This window comes from Grammomys surdaster, unplaced genomic scaffold (genome assembly GCF_004785775.1).
Source record: "Grammomys surdaster isolate TR1022 unplaced genomic scaffold, NIH_TR_1.0 581, whole genome shotgun sequence".
In the NCBI taxonomy this organism is placed as follows: domain Eukaryota; kingdom Metazoa; phylum Chordata; class Mammalia; order Rodentia; family Muridae; genus Grammomys; species Grammomys surdaster.
Genome location: NW_021605000.1, coordinates 2,080,793 through 2,095,475, shown reverse-complemented (window position 1 = coordinate 2,095,475; position 14,683 = coordinate 2,080,793). Strand labels below are relative to the sequence as shown.

Here is a 14,683-nt window from a genome sequence, read left to right as displayed (position 1 = left end):
TGGAGTAACAAATGTAATGGATCACACACAAAGCAGTACATACGAATGCCTGAGGCTTCACAGCCTTTACAGAAGGGATACTAAATGTAAAACCAAACTATGAAAATCTTGGTTTTAATGTTAAGGCAATAAAAGTAAAGTTCAGGAGAAGTGTCTGCATCGAGGAGAAATTTTCTGAAGAATACAATACCTTATCTTTATTTCTCTGTAACAAAACACCCGAGGCTGCTACTGTTTGAAGATGAGAACAGAACGTTGTGTAGCACCTAACCGGAAGCTGGTAGGTTAAAGAACATGGCTGTGGTACTTGGTGAGGACCTTCTTGTTGTGTGCTAACTCAGTGACGGGCATTGCAGTGTCACATGGAAGAAGGTTGCCAGTTCAGTTCTCTTCTTTCTAGAGAGCCACAAATGCCATATATTTCCAGACACCATTAACATATGGATTTATGTATTAAATTTCCTCATTGAACTCTGGGGGATACATTCAAACCATAGCCAAGGGTATCGTGAAACTTAAGTGGGGTGTGTGTGTCATAAAGGGACAGTTCCCAGGAACCAAGAATCATGACATTTGAAAAATAAGTCAAAATGAAAATAGTTTGTATTAAAGCAGAGAGGTTTGTTTACCAGTCTATCCTACAACTTGTTGTTTTCTTCAGATCTTCTGTATGGATTTTCTGTTTTTATTTTCAGTGTTTTGAAGGATGGCTCATATTGGGTAGTATAAAAGTTTTAAAGCCATCTACATTTAATCTACATTAAATTTCTGAAAGTCAAAGTCTAACAGATACTTTGAATTTTCTGCATAAAACATGGAGAATTAAGCAACCTCTATTTCTCTGCTTTCTTTATTTTCTTTGTTTTTTAAAAATGAGTTTAATCATTTATAATTATATGTACGTGGGTGTTTTTTGCTCATGAGCGCAGGTGTCTGCAGAGGCCAAAGCCGTTAGATACCTTGAAGCTACAGTCACAGGCAGTTATGAGCACCTGACATAGGTGCTTGAATCGAACTCGGGTCTTCTGGAAGGGCAGGAAATTCTCTTAACCACTGAGCCATCTCTGTTTATCTGTTTTCAAAACAAGATTGTGTTATCTAGGATGATTTACTACTCTACACACTATTTTAGTAATGTATGTGAATACATTTTACATTTTAGCTGCTTGAAAGATCCGTTTGCAAACTGGTAACCCCTGAGGATGTGTTTTTATTACTATGCACTTTCCCGTGCTCTTTATTGATCCTCTACCTTCCCAGCATCAAAATTCATTACTTTCTCAGGGTATTGACTTGACTTACTTAAATTTTGAAAAAAACATAATGTCTAATTTTTGGAATATAACATTATTTAAAAACAAAATCCATTATTAATTTTAAATTAATCATTCCATTTGTTTACATCTCAAATGATATTCCCCTTCTGTTACCCCTCCACAATCTCCCTATCCTGTCTGTCCTCTCTCCCCTCTCTGTTGCCTCTGAGAGGGTGCTCCCCCACCTACCCACTCCAGCTCTACTGCTGAATCCTCCCCCTATGCTGGGACATCAAACCTCCACAGGACCGAGGGCCTCCCATCCCATTGATGTCAGACAAGGCCATCCTCTGCTACGTATGTATCTGGAGCCATGGATCCCTCCCTGTGCACTCCTTGGTTCGTGGTCTAGACCCTGGGAGAACTGGGTGGTCTGGCCAGCTGACATTGAATGATTAATAAAAAATTAATAACAATAAAAATAACATAAGCTATAAAAACTTTAAAAAATAAAATTCATCAATAGCCTATATAACTACAAAAAAAAAAAAACAAGAATAAGACCCAAATCTCATAAACACAATAATTAAAGAAGGAAGCATCACATTTGATCTCTCCAAGGAAGGACCACACTTAAAAGCCCTTGCCTTTTCTTCTAGACTTTGCTCTCCTCACAACTGTGGGTATGTTTTATCTAAAAATCCACATCCACTGTAGGTGTCAGACTTGTAAAACCCTACTTTGATTATTTCTTCTCTCTGTATTTTGTTTTTTCCCTCTGTGACCACTATGGCTGGTGGCCCAGTCCACTTCAGATGTCAACACCTCAGATATGAGACTTCTACCACTCAAGTTTGGGTTCCTGGCTACTTGCCTCTGGTCATCACCCTGAATGTAGAGTGGGTAAGGAAACGAGATAAACACAGCTGTCCATGGCGTAGCTGCCTCACAGTGTAGTGGAGAGTCAACCTCCCCGTTTGATGATCTACAATCATAATCATTCATTCCTGTATTGCTTTATAGAAAGTTAGGCGTGAAGATTCTTGCCATCCACTTGTGGTCCATCCAGGCCTATTAGTTGGGGAATGATGCTCCAACTCTGACCACCATGTGCTTATAGAGTCCAGCAGTCGTGCTGCTTAGCTATCACTGTGTGGTTGAAATCTTTAGTATTTTTGATACTCAGCTATTTGATGAACTATCTTATAGGAACTGTTTTTGTTGAAATTCTTAAGCAGTGTTTGTTGACTAGAAACTACAGAAGTGACCCTTTATTAACTTCTTTTCCTTAAAATGTAGAAATGAGCTCTTCCGGTCTCAGGAGCTGCAGGAGCCATGGGTTACTGTGCAGTCATGGCCAAGTCCAAGAACTCCACCACACAAAACCAGTCCTGCAAATGGTACAGAAATGGCATCAAGAAACTCAGGTCACAAAGATACAAATCTCTTAAGGAGGTTGACCCCAAGTTCCTGAGGAACATGCATTTTGCCAAGAAGCACAACAAGAAAGGCCTCAAGACGATGCAGGCCAAAAATGCAAAGGCAGTGAGTCCATGTGCAGAGGCCATCAAGGCCTTTGTGAAACCTCAGGCCATCAAGCCCAAGATGCCAAAGGGCCCCAGCCGCAAACTCTGCCATCTGGCTTTCATCGCTCACCCCAAGCTTGGGAAGCAGATTCGAAGCTACATGGCCAAGGGTCGTAGGCTCTGCCAACCAAAGCCCAAGGTTCAAACCAAGGCAGAGTCCAAAGCTGTAGCTAAGACACAGGCTTCAGCTCTAGATCAGGCTCCCAAAGGTTCCCAGGCCCCTGTGAGGGCCCCACAGGAAAGGCTCCTGCCAGTGTGAAGACAGGTGGTATGCTGGGAGACAGCTGCCCACACACTATTTGCAGATGACCAGTGTCCTATGCTGTTTTTACAAATAAACTTGAGGCAAGAAAAATAATGTAGAAATGCAGAGGTTGGGGGAGAGAGGTGCAAGCTCCCACACTAAGGATTAGGATATTGTCCTTATCATGGCACTTTCTCTCTACCAGAAGCGAGGAAGTTAGGTTTCTCTGGAGCTAATGCTTTCTTACTTGAAGTAGTAGCGAGTGGGGCTGCAAAACTATCTCCGACACTCAGTGCCTGTTTTCTGTCACAACCGTCCTGCTGGAACCAATAAGCTGTTGATGAAAATCCTTGTTACTCAATACATGAAGTAAGCTTAAGCTGTGTTTTAGAAACCTAACCACTTTCATGTCACTAGCTGTAGGGATGGAGACAAAAGCTGTGGCTAATTATTAACAACTTTACCAAGCCCATATTGAATTTCTGATGCATCCCAAATGCCTTCTCTTCTGATTAGTTCCTGTACCCCTCCAGCTCACACACTGCTTAGCTGGGAGGCTCCAAAATTTTAAGATGCTAAAGTTTCAGGGACATTTGAAACAGTAACAGACTCTCATCATTTTGAAACAGCCCTGCTCTCAAGCAGCATCTGGATGCTAGGAAGAATGATTTCCTGCTGTGGAAGGCCAATAGCATCTCTGTGGTCCACCTGCTTCAAGATGGCTGACTCTCAGCTGCTGTATAAAGACAAGGAAAGGGAATCAGAGCCACCTTGTAAAAGTGGCTATCCCGATGCAGATACATTTATCTTACAGAGTGGGATAAATTCTCTCCAGAGTCCTAGAACTGTATTTCCAATTGCTAAGTGGATACACATTCTCTCAAGTGTGGAGGACCACAGCTATCTGTCAGAGAGACTCTTTTGAAAGCCAGGCTCTCTACACTAAGATTTTGAACCAAAAGCCACTCCTCACTTTGTCTCTGGGGCATGCCCTGGGAGCAAAGGTGGCATAATTAAGGCATCCAGTTAAAGTGGCATTTATTGGTGAGAGCTCTGACTTCTGAGCAACTGACCTCGTTAGTCATGAAACCGTCCACTCAGAAAGTGCATGTTGGAATCATTACATGTTGAACAGGGTCTCTCTGGTTGAACAAGGTCTAAGGGCAGGACAAAAAGATCTTTTTCCTTGAAATCTGCCTAGCTCATTAGCCTTTTCATGGGTGATGGAACTTCTCCTTCCCTCCACATACACATAGGTCCCCTGGCTATCAATTGAGCGAGCCAGTTCCATTATTGTTATAAATTATGTGCCCAGTCCCAAGTGGCCCTTGTCCCAAGGTACAGATCCTTACCAAAGATGAACTGCTATATGACAGTGCAAGGAAAAATAAACATTAAGAAGAAAAACTCACACACCTTTGAAATAATATGCTGCTAATTCGTCCAACATGTGTAACATGGGCAATTTCTGTGACGGGCAATAAGTAGTTCCCTTATTTTATTCTTGAAGTTGCAACACACACACACACACACACACACACACACACACGAGAGAGAGAGAGAGAGAGAGAGAGAGAGAGAGAGAGAGAGAGAGAGAGAGCTCATACACTTTTGTTTAAATAAATAAGACCATTGATTTTAATGCTCTGTTTTTTTAATTCATGGGTTTTTTTTTTTTTTGGACCTTCCTGCCTTCACTAATTTCCCAGTTATTTTTAGTGACACACCACTGTTTCCTGATTATTTTCTGTCCTTGAGTATCTGAAATGCACCGAAGTTAGAGATTTGTGTGTCGGTTAAATAATGACGGTGGTATGAAATTATGTTGTCATAGTGTATATGTAGAAAATACACACAAGCCCCTCTGAAGGCGAGGAACTCCACGTAAAACCTCAGACTACCACCAAAGGCAAACGGCTCGCTAGTCAGCTCTTGAACATCATACGTCTTGGTCAACGTTGCCATTTTGGACAAGCCATTCATTTTGAAACATCTTATTAAGCAGCTAATTTGATGTATTTCCTCTAAAACATCAATTACTGGCTCGAACGTGCTTTATATAAATATAAGGAATTATAAATTAGATGGACATCCAAAGCTCATTTTCTTTCCAACTCACACCTAACCTAAGGTTAGTCTATCCTCTAATGAGCTTTTAGGAAGAGGAGCTAGCCCATAGGAGCAATGGGGTCTGACCTCTTAACAATACTGAAACAGTCACTTCCAAAGAAGAAAGCCACCGTAGACGATGGAGACACGAGCAGGGTTATAAACTGTGAGGAAGCCGAACACAGGAGTGTAGAAATTCAGGCCGTACACCTTCCTGCTTTAATACCTTTTAAAACTGAAGCTCATATAATCCAGCAATTATGACACACTTGTCGGCTCCATAACATACACTTATGCAGTACATGTGGTAACTACTTCACAAAAGCTGGGAACACAGAAAAAGTGGGATCCTTAGTCTAGCACGGTGGTTCACACCTTTCATCCCAGGACTTTGGAGGCTAAAGCAGAGGTCTGTTGTGAGTTCAAGGTCAGCCTGGACTATATACTGCATTGGCTCTCTTGTGTGTTGCAGGGGTCAAACAACACTTTCACAGGGGTCACCTAAGACTATCAGAAAACACAGATATTTACATTATTGTTCATTATGGTAACACAATTTCAGTTGTGAAGTAGCAGTGAAAAGATTTCATAGTTGAGGTCACTGTGACATGAGGAACTGTATTCAAGGTCTACAGTGATAAGAAGCTTGAGAACCACTAATATGGTATGTTCCAAGCAAATGTGGACCACACACTGGGACCTTGTCTCAATAAATAAAATAAGTAAGTAAGTAAGTAAGTAAGTAAATAAATAAATAAATAAATAAATAATATCTGAGTGGGGGAATGACTGGGAAAAATGGGGACAGACTCTAAATTAAGTGATATAAACACACTATGTGCTTTTGATGAGAAACACTGTAGATTCAAGGGAGTTAGAAAACAATACCCATAGTAAGAGATATGGAAGAGTTCTACTGAGAGTAAAAAAATAAATAAACTTGAGGACAACAAAGGCAACAGAGATGCCACTTAGACAAAGGGATCAGCTTATTAGGAAGGGGTAACTACTTCGTGCTACGTATCCCAAGAATAGCCTCAAAGCGTTTCCTAAAAAGGAGAAGAGAGCCACTGTATTCAACTATAACAGACTTCCATCTCTTTCTGTGATGCTCTCTGGGCCTCACACACTGTGTGGTAGATTTACCAACTGGGGCTGTGTACCCCACAGTAATTTATTTTCTATGTTTGACCATTGAGGTTTTTCTGTAATGGTCTTCTTCTGTTACAGAGAGAGGCTTCTTTGATGTGTGCTGAAAGCTACATTTATCTGCGGGTATAAGGAAAGGTATTTAGAAGGCAGTCAGGAATTAATGCCGGTTTAATAAAGTGGTGGGAATAATTTAGCCTCTAAGACCCATGACCTCACTGGCCATGGATGGTTGGTTGGGTTACAGAACTAGGTGTGATTTCCCTCTTGTTGATCAGGTTAAGCTCAATTAAAGATCTGTTTTAGAAAGTAACTAAGTCAGGTTTTCATAAACGAATTAGTTGGAACAAGGAGGTCACTTTTCACTTATCCTGTGGTTAGTTTTAGTCTAATGTGTGGGTCAGAAAGAAAACACAATGAGAGAAAACTCCAGGCTAAGATAGCTCATGTGTAGAGACACATGAGTCCCAAAGAGAAAATTAACAAATTAAATCCAGTAATCTGGGGAAAAGGTATCCGTGATGAAACAGGATTTACCCAATGAGCAACAATACTTTATTTTAATATTTGAAAATCAGTTAGGGTAGAACAGCCATTTCTAATAGAATGAGGAAGAAAACCACGTAATTATTCAAGGAGATTCAGAAGGGTTTTTGATAAGATGATAAAAATTCTCAACAAACTACACAGAGAAGGCAGAAAATGTATGAAAAATCCTGTAGCCTAGGCATTTCCTTCTGTGCCTGGAGACGGAGTTAGGAGGGCTCCTTTGTAATTTTTTTCTGAAAACATTTTATATGTGTACCTGCCTAGCCCAGTAAGATGGGAAGAAAGGATGGAGGAATATGTATTTTAAAAAGAAAAAAGAAAATCATGTTATGCATAAAACATGTACTCAAATATAGAAAATCCAAGCAATCCACCAAGGCTACAATAAATAAAGGAACTCAGCAAAGCCATAGAGTACAAGGTCAATATACATATATCAGTCATATTTCGATAGGCTAGTGATGGGCAATTTAGAAAGAGAGAGGAAAAACAATTTAATTCACACTATTGTAGAAAGAAAAATTATCATTTTTCTTTATTTTTTTCCTTTAAAAAACATAACAAATCTTGAAGAAAAATTTAGCAAATATAAAGACCATTCCACTGAGATCTGTGGATTTCTTCAGAGATAAATGAAAGCTGTAAGTCTTGGAGGAAACAGGGGTTGGGCAGGGATTGGAGGACTCTGGATGTTAGGATGATGGTTACAGAAGAGACCCGCAGATCTGAGACAATTCTCAGGAAAATTCTATCGGGAATAGGCGTTTCAATACAGCCCATGTAGCAAAATCTCAGCTTTCTGTAGTCCTTGACAAGTAGATCTTAGAATCCACGAGGAAATACAAAGGGAAGAATAGTCTTGTCCGTCATGCTTGATACCTTGGATTTAATCACCAGCTTCACAGGGGAGGCAACGGATGAAACACTGGGGATTTCTTTGGCAGTAGAGAAGCTGAAGCAGGAGGATTCGAAGTTTAAGGCCAGCCTGGGCCTCATAGGAAGACCCTGTCTCAAAAATAAACAAATGGGCATCAAATAACCTTGTTTGGACTAGAGGATTTACCACACCCCTTTAAATGTTATTGTAAATCTAGAGACATAACCATTTCATTGCTAAGTACTTACTCAAGAGAAATGAAAACATACACTACCAAGAAAGACTTGCCTATGAATACTCATAACACCAAATGCATCATCATAGGCAAATCCTCCAAATTCCATATGTCAGTTGGTGAATGGATGGATGACATGAAGCAAATCCATACAATGATTTATAATAAGCAAGAGACTTTCAAAACAACGTAGATGAGATTCTAAGACCATTCATTAAGCAAACAAATTTATGGTTTCCTTTATACAAGGTTCCATAAAAGTAGCACCTACAGAGACTGAACACAAAAAGCAGGTCCATGGTCTCTCAAGTCTAGGAGGAGTAGGAGCTGGAAATATCACAAACTACATTTCATGAGAATTGCACAATTGTTTTGTTATTTAAGACCATTATTAACCAAATGGCCAGCATATTTATAAGAAAAAGACAACAACCTCATGAACTGTTAGGGAAATGTTAGTCAAAACCACAGCTGACTATCATCTCAGTCAAATGGCTACTCTGAATGGAGAGGATTGCTGTCGAGAAATGTAAGAAATATGTTGCTTGGGGGGAAGATAAAGGGGTATACCTGTCATGCAGAAGCAATCTGTGTATAACACAGACATCCCACGCAAGGGCGTATATCCCAGAAAGGATATCAGCATTTTAGAGGGAGTGGAGACTCCAGGTGGGAGACACTGCATCTGGCCAAATGTCCCATGTCTTCTTCATTTATAAGATGGAAGAACTGAGCTAATTATAACTTTCTAATCTTCCAATTGTAATGTTTAAAACTTCCTGTCATATAGAAACTGTCATCCCCCTTACCCCAGTAGCAGCTTGCTCTTTTCTGATTGGCTATTGAATTGTACCTTGATTGGGTTGATCCTACCTCCTGGCTACTGTAATTGACTCAAGGATTAAGACAAGGCACATGGCTAAGCCAGTTACATATTGCTTCTCATTTCACTAGCCAGAAAACTGCTTCCAAAGTTCAGGATGTTCCATTTTCTGACTCTCTGTTTTGAGCTTCAGCTACAAAGCTTTTCTTGAGTTGCTGCTGGTAGCTATCTTCCCCTGCAACTGGAAGGCAGCTGGAGGGTAAAGCCAACAAGAAGGGATGAACAGAGACAACCTGTCCCTGGAGCCAAACTAGGTGTTCCATTGGCATGAGTAATTGTATACCTAATTCTGCTCAAGATCATGCCCTATGACTTGGATGCATAAGCAATAAGGCCGAGGAGATGGAGATGCATGACCATCAAGTCTTGGGTCACAGTAACTCAGAAAGATGAAGGAGAAGGAGAATATGCTCTTCCAAATAGTGCACTGGGTTTACCTGTCTGAGATGTGACTGAAAACAAAGGAATGTGTTAATCCAACCAAGACCACACCCAAGTGTTTTGGATCTGTTTATAGGTAGCAGCACCCAGGAGAAGGTAGGTCATCTACATATTACCTTGACAACAGTGGATATATGGATATGATGGTATACTTAGTACATGCCTGCCTGTGATGCTCCTGGCTTCCTGGACAAGATGCAATAGATATTTATTGAATAAGTGAATAAGTGGACGAAAGCATGGTATCATGTTGTACCAGAGCACAATTTTGCTGTGTAGAACTGGACCAAGCCAACCCAGAGACTCTACGAATCCATTGCTACAGCTGTGGTTGCACTAGTTAATATGAAACTAGCATTACAAATAAAACAAACAAACAACCAAAACGATGTATAAGGGCTGGAGAGCTATCACAGAGGTTAAGAGTCCATACTGCTGAGGACCCAAGTTAGCTTCCCAGCACTCACGTCAAGAGGCTCACAATAACCTGTCATGCCATACCAGGGGATCTGATGGAATCTTCTGGGCTCTTCAGGCACCTGTATTCATGGGTACACAATGCCACACCCACACAAAGAACTACATGTATTTAAAAATAACAAAATAACAACAATTTTTAAAACCGTTATACAAACTTTAGGAAGATATTCTAGACAATGGAATAGCTTGATGGTAAAAACCAGGAGAGCGCCATTTTTGTCCAGCTAGGGTCTTCTGTAGGAAGTGATTGAAGTACTGAGTGCATAAGCATTGTTGACATAGGTAGAGCCATGTCAAGGACCCTGGTGCCTTAGCCCCGTGGAAGTGTTTGTCATTTCCTCATTTGCTCATTGCCACTAGCCAGGTTCCTGGGACTCAAGCCTGGCAAGGGCACAGCAGTCTTTGGTGGTAAAAACTTCAGGCCATTCTTCTGGGAGCCTTAGCCCTGCCTCTCATTGCATCCCTGTGGAACCACATTACCAGCCTTCTCAATTCGGCAGCCCACCTTGGTTTTCATGGCAAGCAATAGCATAATTCATTCAAGAGCTCATTTGTTTATCGACTCTGCTTCTCTCCTCTCATAAACAAAAAGGCCATTTGCTTCAGAGACTTCCCATTTGGCCGTCTGGCAACATGTGTGAGCTAAACTCACAAACGACTGTAACCAAAGAACTTAAAAACGTATTAGCAACAAGGCCACACAGGTGCCACAGGACACGGAGATGCACTTTGAAAGGACGTAACAGTGATGTTTTGAAGTGTAACACCCTAAATTTAATTCTCGGAGGAGAGAAGGGATGGAAATGAAGTAGACTTATCAATGGAATCTGGGCTGTTTGACATAAAACAACAAAATTTTATAACCCTCAATTCCACTCTTTCTTCACGAAGTCCATGTGCCGAGATATCTTGGACTCGGTTTTGTTTTTGTTGTTCAAGGGAAGAAACGTGATGCCACTGGATTCATTTCAGTCAAGCATTAGAAATGGAGTGTGTTTTGAAATGTTAAAAAAAATGGGTCCAATATAAACTTGGTATTAAAATAATTTGTTTCCTCAAAATAACCGCCTTTCCTCAACATGATGTCACTTGACTTTACAGTATAGTCTGTGATAGGATATCACATAATGATGCTGTAAAGCTCAGAAGAATCATGTTTCACCTAAGAATGGAAGTCAGCAATAAACAAAGCTGCGGCCATTATTGCGATGGAGCAGTGCAATAAAATGTAAATGCTCTAAACTGAGCCTGGGCCCACAGCTTGGGAATTCATATACAAGACTAAGGTGATGACTCTCCTGCCTTCCTGCTAGGGAGAGAGTGATGCCCCTCACTTGCTGGTAAATTTAGCAAATCCAGAATTATTTCCACTACCCTGGGATTGTCACCTACCTTAGTGTGACAAGGCTTGGTTATCTGGTTTCTGTGCAACAAGCTGAGCATCCTTCTGTGATTTTATTGTGTTTCTGGTCTAACTCGGGGTAGAGGGAGACACTAACAGAAATCCAAGAGGAAGAAAAAAAAATGAGATCTGGACTATGAGCAATAAGCTGGCTTTTCTGAGGGACAGATGCTGGCAGAGGCCACATACACATGGGTCAAAGCTGGGGTTGATTCCCACTTCACTTCTGAGGAAGTCTGTGGGATGGTATTGCACTAATTTCTGTGAATGAAAACCCTTCAGTCTTCCATCACTAGTGCTTGGCTAGCTCCTGATGTATGAGAAGAAAGAATTAAAGGAGCTAGAATTTTCTGGAAGAATTCTGGGTGACAAAATTTTCTGTGGTGAGTAGAAAGATGCCGTTGTTCACAATAAATAAATAACTATTAGGAGGCTGGATGGATCCGGTTTCAGAAGGAGAGTCAGTACAAGAGCTGTCTTTTAAACTTGTGTGGAATTCAGAGGAGTTCTCATGAACACACAGGAAAGGATTTCTCCAAGACTGCTATCACTTTAATCACTGCCTGTGTTGGGGTCTGAGTCTTGCCCAAATATCTGGACCCCAGAGCATGATGGGTATAGCTTCCTTCCCACAGTTCATGTCCTTTTCAGAACTCAGTGATGCATCCCCAGCTTTAGGTAACATCTATTGTGCACATACTGGGGGAAGTAAATGGGTGAAGGGGCGCCATATTTAAACCAAGCTGATCTTAAACCTAGGATAGAAGGTGACATGCATTTCTAAGCACAGCAAGCTCTAGGCAGAAGTGTATAAACTCTATATGAGCATAGAGCTCTCTCTGTCTCTCTCTGTCTCTCTCTGTCTCTCTCTCTCTCTCTCTCCCCCTCCCCCCCTCTCACTCCCTTTCCCCCCTCTCTGTGTATGAGAAAGAGACAGAGATAACAATTTCCCTTGAGTTAAAACTTCCCATTTTTCCCCATAGGAAGTGAGTGAACCTCGCTGTACAGAAAAGCTGAACCATACAGGATTCACAAGAATCTTCCCCATGGAGATGGAAGCCCTAGGTAAGCAGTTGTAGCAGAAGGAAGGGACTCTGAATAGCTGCCTAGAGGAGACTATAAGGAGCTGAGTGGTATGGCAGAGTCTTCTTGCCAGCCATGCAAAGAACCTCAGGGCTCCAGCTCTCAAGAGTTCTCACCCATGCTGGAGTGGCCTTTAGGCAATGCAGCTGCTTTCAAGTTGTCCAGGCTCCTGTATAGAATGGGAGAAAACTCATTGCTTCCCCAAGGTGGACTCTTATTGTAATGGTTGCTCTGCTGCATCATTAATTCTCTGTTTGTGGTGAGTAGACATTTACTCATGTCTTGGTCATGTCTTGGAGGAAAACATGTCTCACAACAGCATTCTCCAGTAACTGGAGCATCTTTTCCTTCTGTAGAAAGTCAGACTGAACTGAGGAACAGAGGTGCACCTTGTTTAGAGTGAAAGTCTTTCCAGCTTTTCCCCTATTCGATGTTCAGATTTTTTTCTTAATAAATAAATGTTGAACAAATTCTTAAATAATGTTGGATTGAGATAATTTCAAATTTGAAAATTCCATTTCAAAAAATGGAATGGATTGACCAAATTATCTACTTTTGAATGGTTGAAGCATTTCATTCTTCCTAGGGAAAAGTGTATAAACAGTGGAAACAATATGAAAACAGGCAAACAAGCTCACATATTTAACAAAGAAAATAATTATGCTAAGGACAAGAAAGGGATCTGGAAAGAAAGTTTCAAGAATATTCTGGAACTGGAGAACAACTCTCCACTTTCATATAGGGCTATGAGCCAGGGAAGGGACTATTTTAGAATTAATTAAGAAATCTAGACCCAAGGCATGGGAGATGACTCAGTGGGTAAAGTGTTTGTCATGTAAATAAGAAGGTCTGATATCAAATACCACCTCCATGTAAAAAGCCAGGGATGACACATGTTTTAGTACCAGAGTTAGTGATGAATACAGAACCTTGGGATTCTGGCCAGAAAATCTAAGCCAATCCAGGAGCTCCAGGCTAGTGAAAGACTCTGTCTCAAAAACCAACTTGAGTGGCTCCTGAGGAACACACCTGGGGTTTTTCTGTGGCTTCCACATTAACCTGGATACACGCAGATACATGTATACATGTAGAAACCCAACCAGTGCTGGAGTAAGAAAGGCCCAGATGCTTGACAAGCACAATTTCAGTTCTTTTTTTTTCAGACAAGGAGAAAGAGTCCCAAGTGAACTGACTTACCTAAAGTTCCTAATTTGTTCAATAAAAATAAAACCCCAAGGGTAATTTAGTAGGTTGACATTTTTCAGAGATATCACATGTGGGTCCCACCTTCAAGGACCCTTTCATCTAGCAGGTGGAGAAAGTTGTGTATGTGAACATACTCTGAACTACATAATGAGCCAAGGGTAGGATACACAGCTGCTGGCCTCTGGGAACTTATGCTGGAGAACATTTCATTCATTTCCAGAGATACCAAAGAGATGAACTTGTACCTTACTCCTGTGTTTGTTGCTAGAACAGAATACCCAAGATTGAGTTATTTATGAAGAAAGAAGGCCATTTAGGTTACAGTCCTAGAAGTCTGGAAGCTTGGTTCCAGCATGTGTGTAGGAGAAGAGAAGAGAAGGGAAAGGAAGGGAAGGGAAGGGAAGGGAAGGGAAGGGAAGGGAAGGGAAGGGAAGAGAAGAGAGAAAAGAGAAAGTTTGCAAAGAGTATGTGAGTGCAGAGAAACAGGAGAGACTGGGGTGCTTTGAACAGCCCACTCTTATAAAGCATTTTTCAGATTTATTTATTTTATTTTAGGGGTATGAGTATTTTTATTGTATGCATGTATGCACCACATGCGTGTCTGGTGCTTGTGGAGGGCGTTGGAACCCCTAGAACTAAAGTTATGGATGATTATGAGCTACCATGTGTACACTGACAACTGAACCCAGGACCTCTGACAGAACAACGAGTTCTCTTAACAATTGAGCCATCTCTTCAAGTCCATACATAACTCACTCTTGCTGCAGCAAACTCATTCCCCTGAGATTTCATCTAGTCTTGAGAGATCTACTCTAGTCAGTGGAGAAACATATTATTCCATTCATAGATATGGAGCCCCATGTGACTAATTGCCTTCCACTAGGAAGTACTTAATTACTTGCTCATCTACTGTACTGATTAGTTTTTTATTGTTACCTTGATGTCACCTAGAGTCATGAGGGAAGAGGAAACCTTAATTGACCAGTTGCCCAGATCAGTTTGGCAGGTGGCCATGTTTGGGAGAATTTGTTGTGATTAATGATTGACATGGGAGGGCTCCATCCACTGAGGCTGTGCCATCCCTGGGCAGTTGAGTGTGGTCTGTGTAAGAAAGCTAGCTGTGTCTGAACCAGTGAACAGGCCATTCATCACTATTCCTCCATGGTTCATGCCTCCAGATTCT

General features: G+C 41.1%; 1 pseudogene; it reads left to right on the top strand.

Moving 5' to 3' along the window:
• The first annotated feature begins 2,609 nt into the window (after positions 1-2,609).
• LOC114633343 lies at positions 2,610-3,101 on the top strand (annotated as a pseudogene).
• The last annotated feature ends 11,582 nt before the right edge of the window (positions 3,102-14,683 follow it).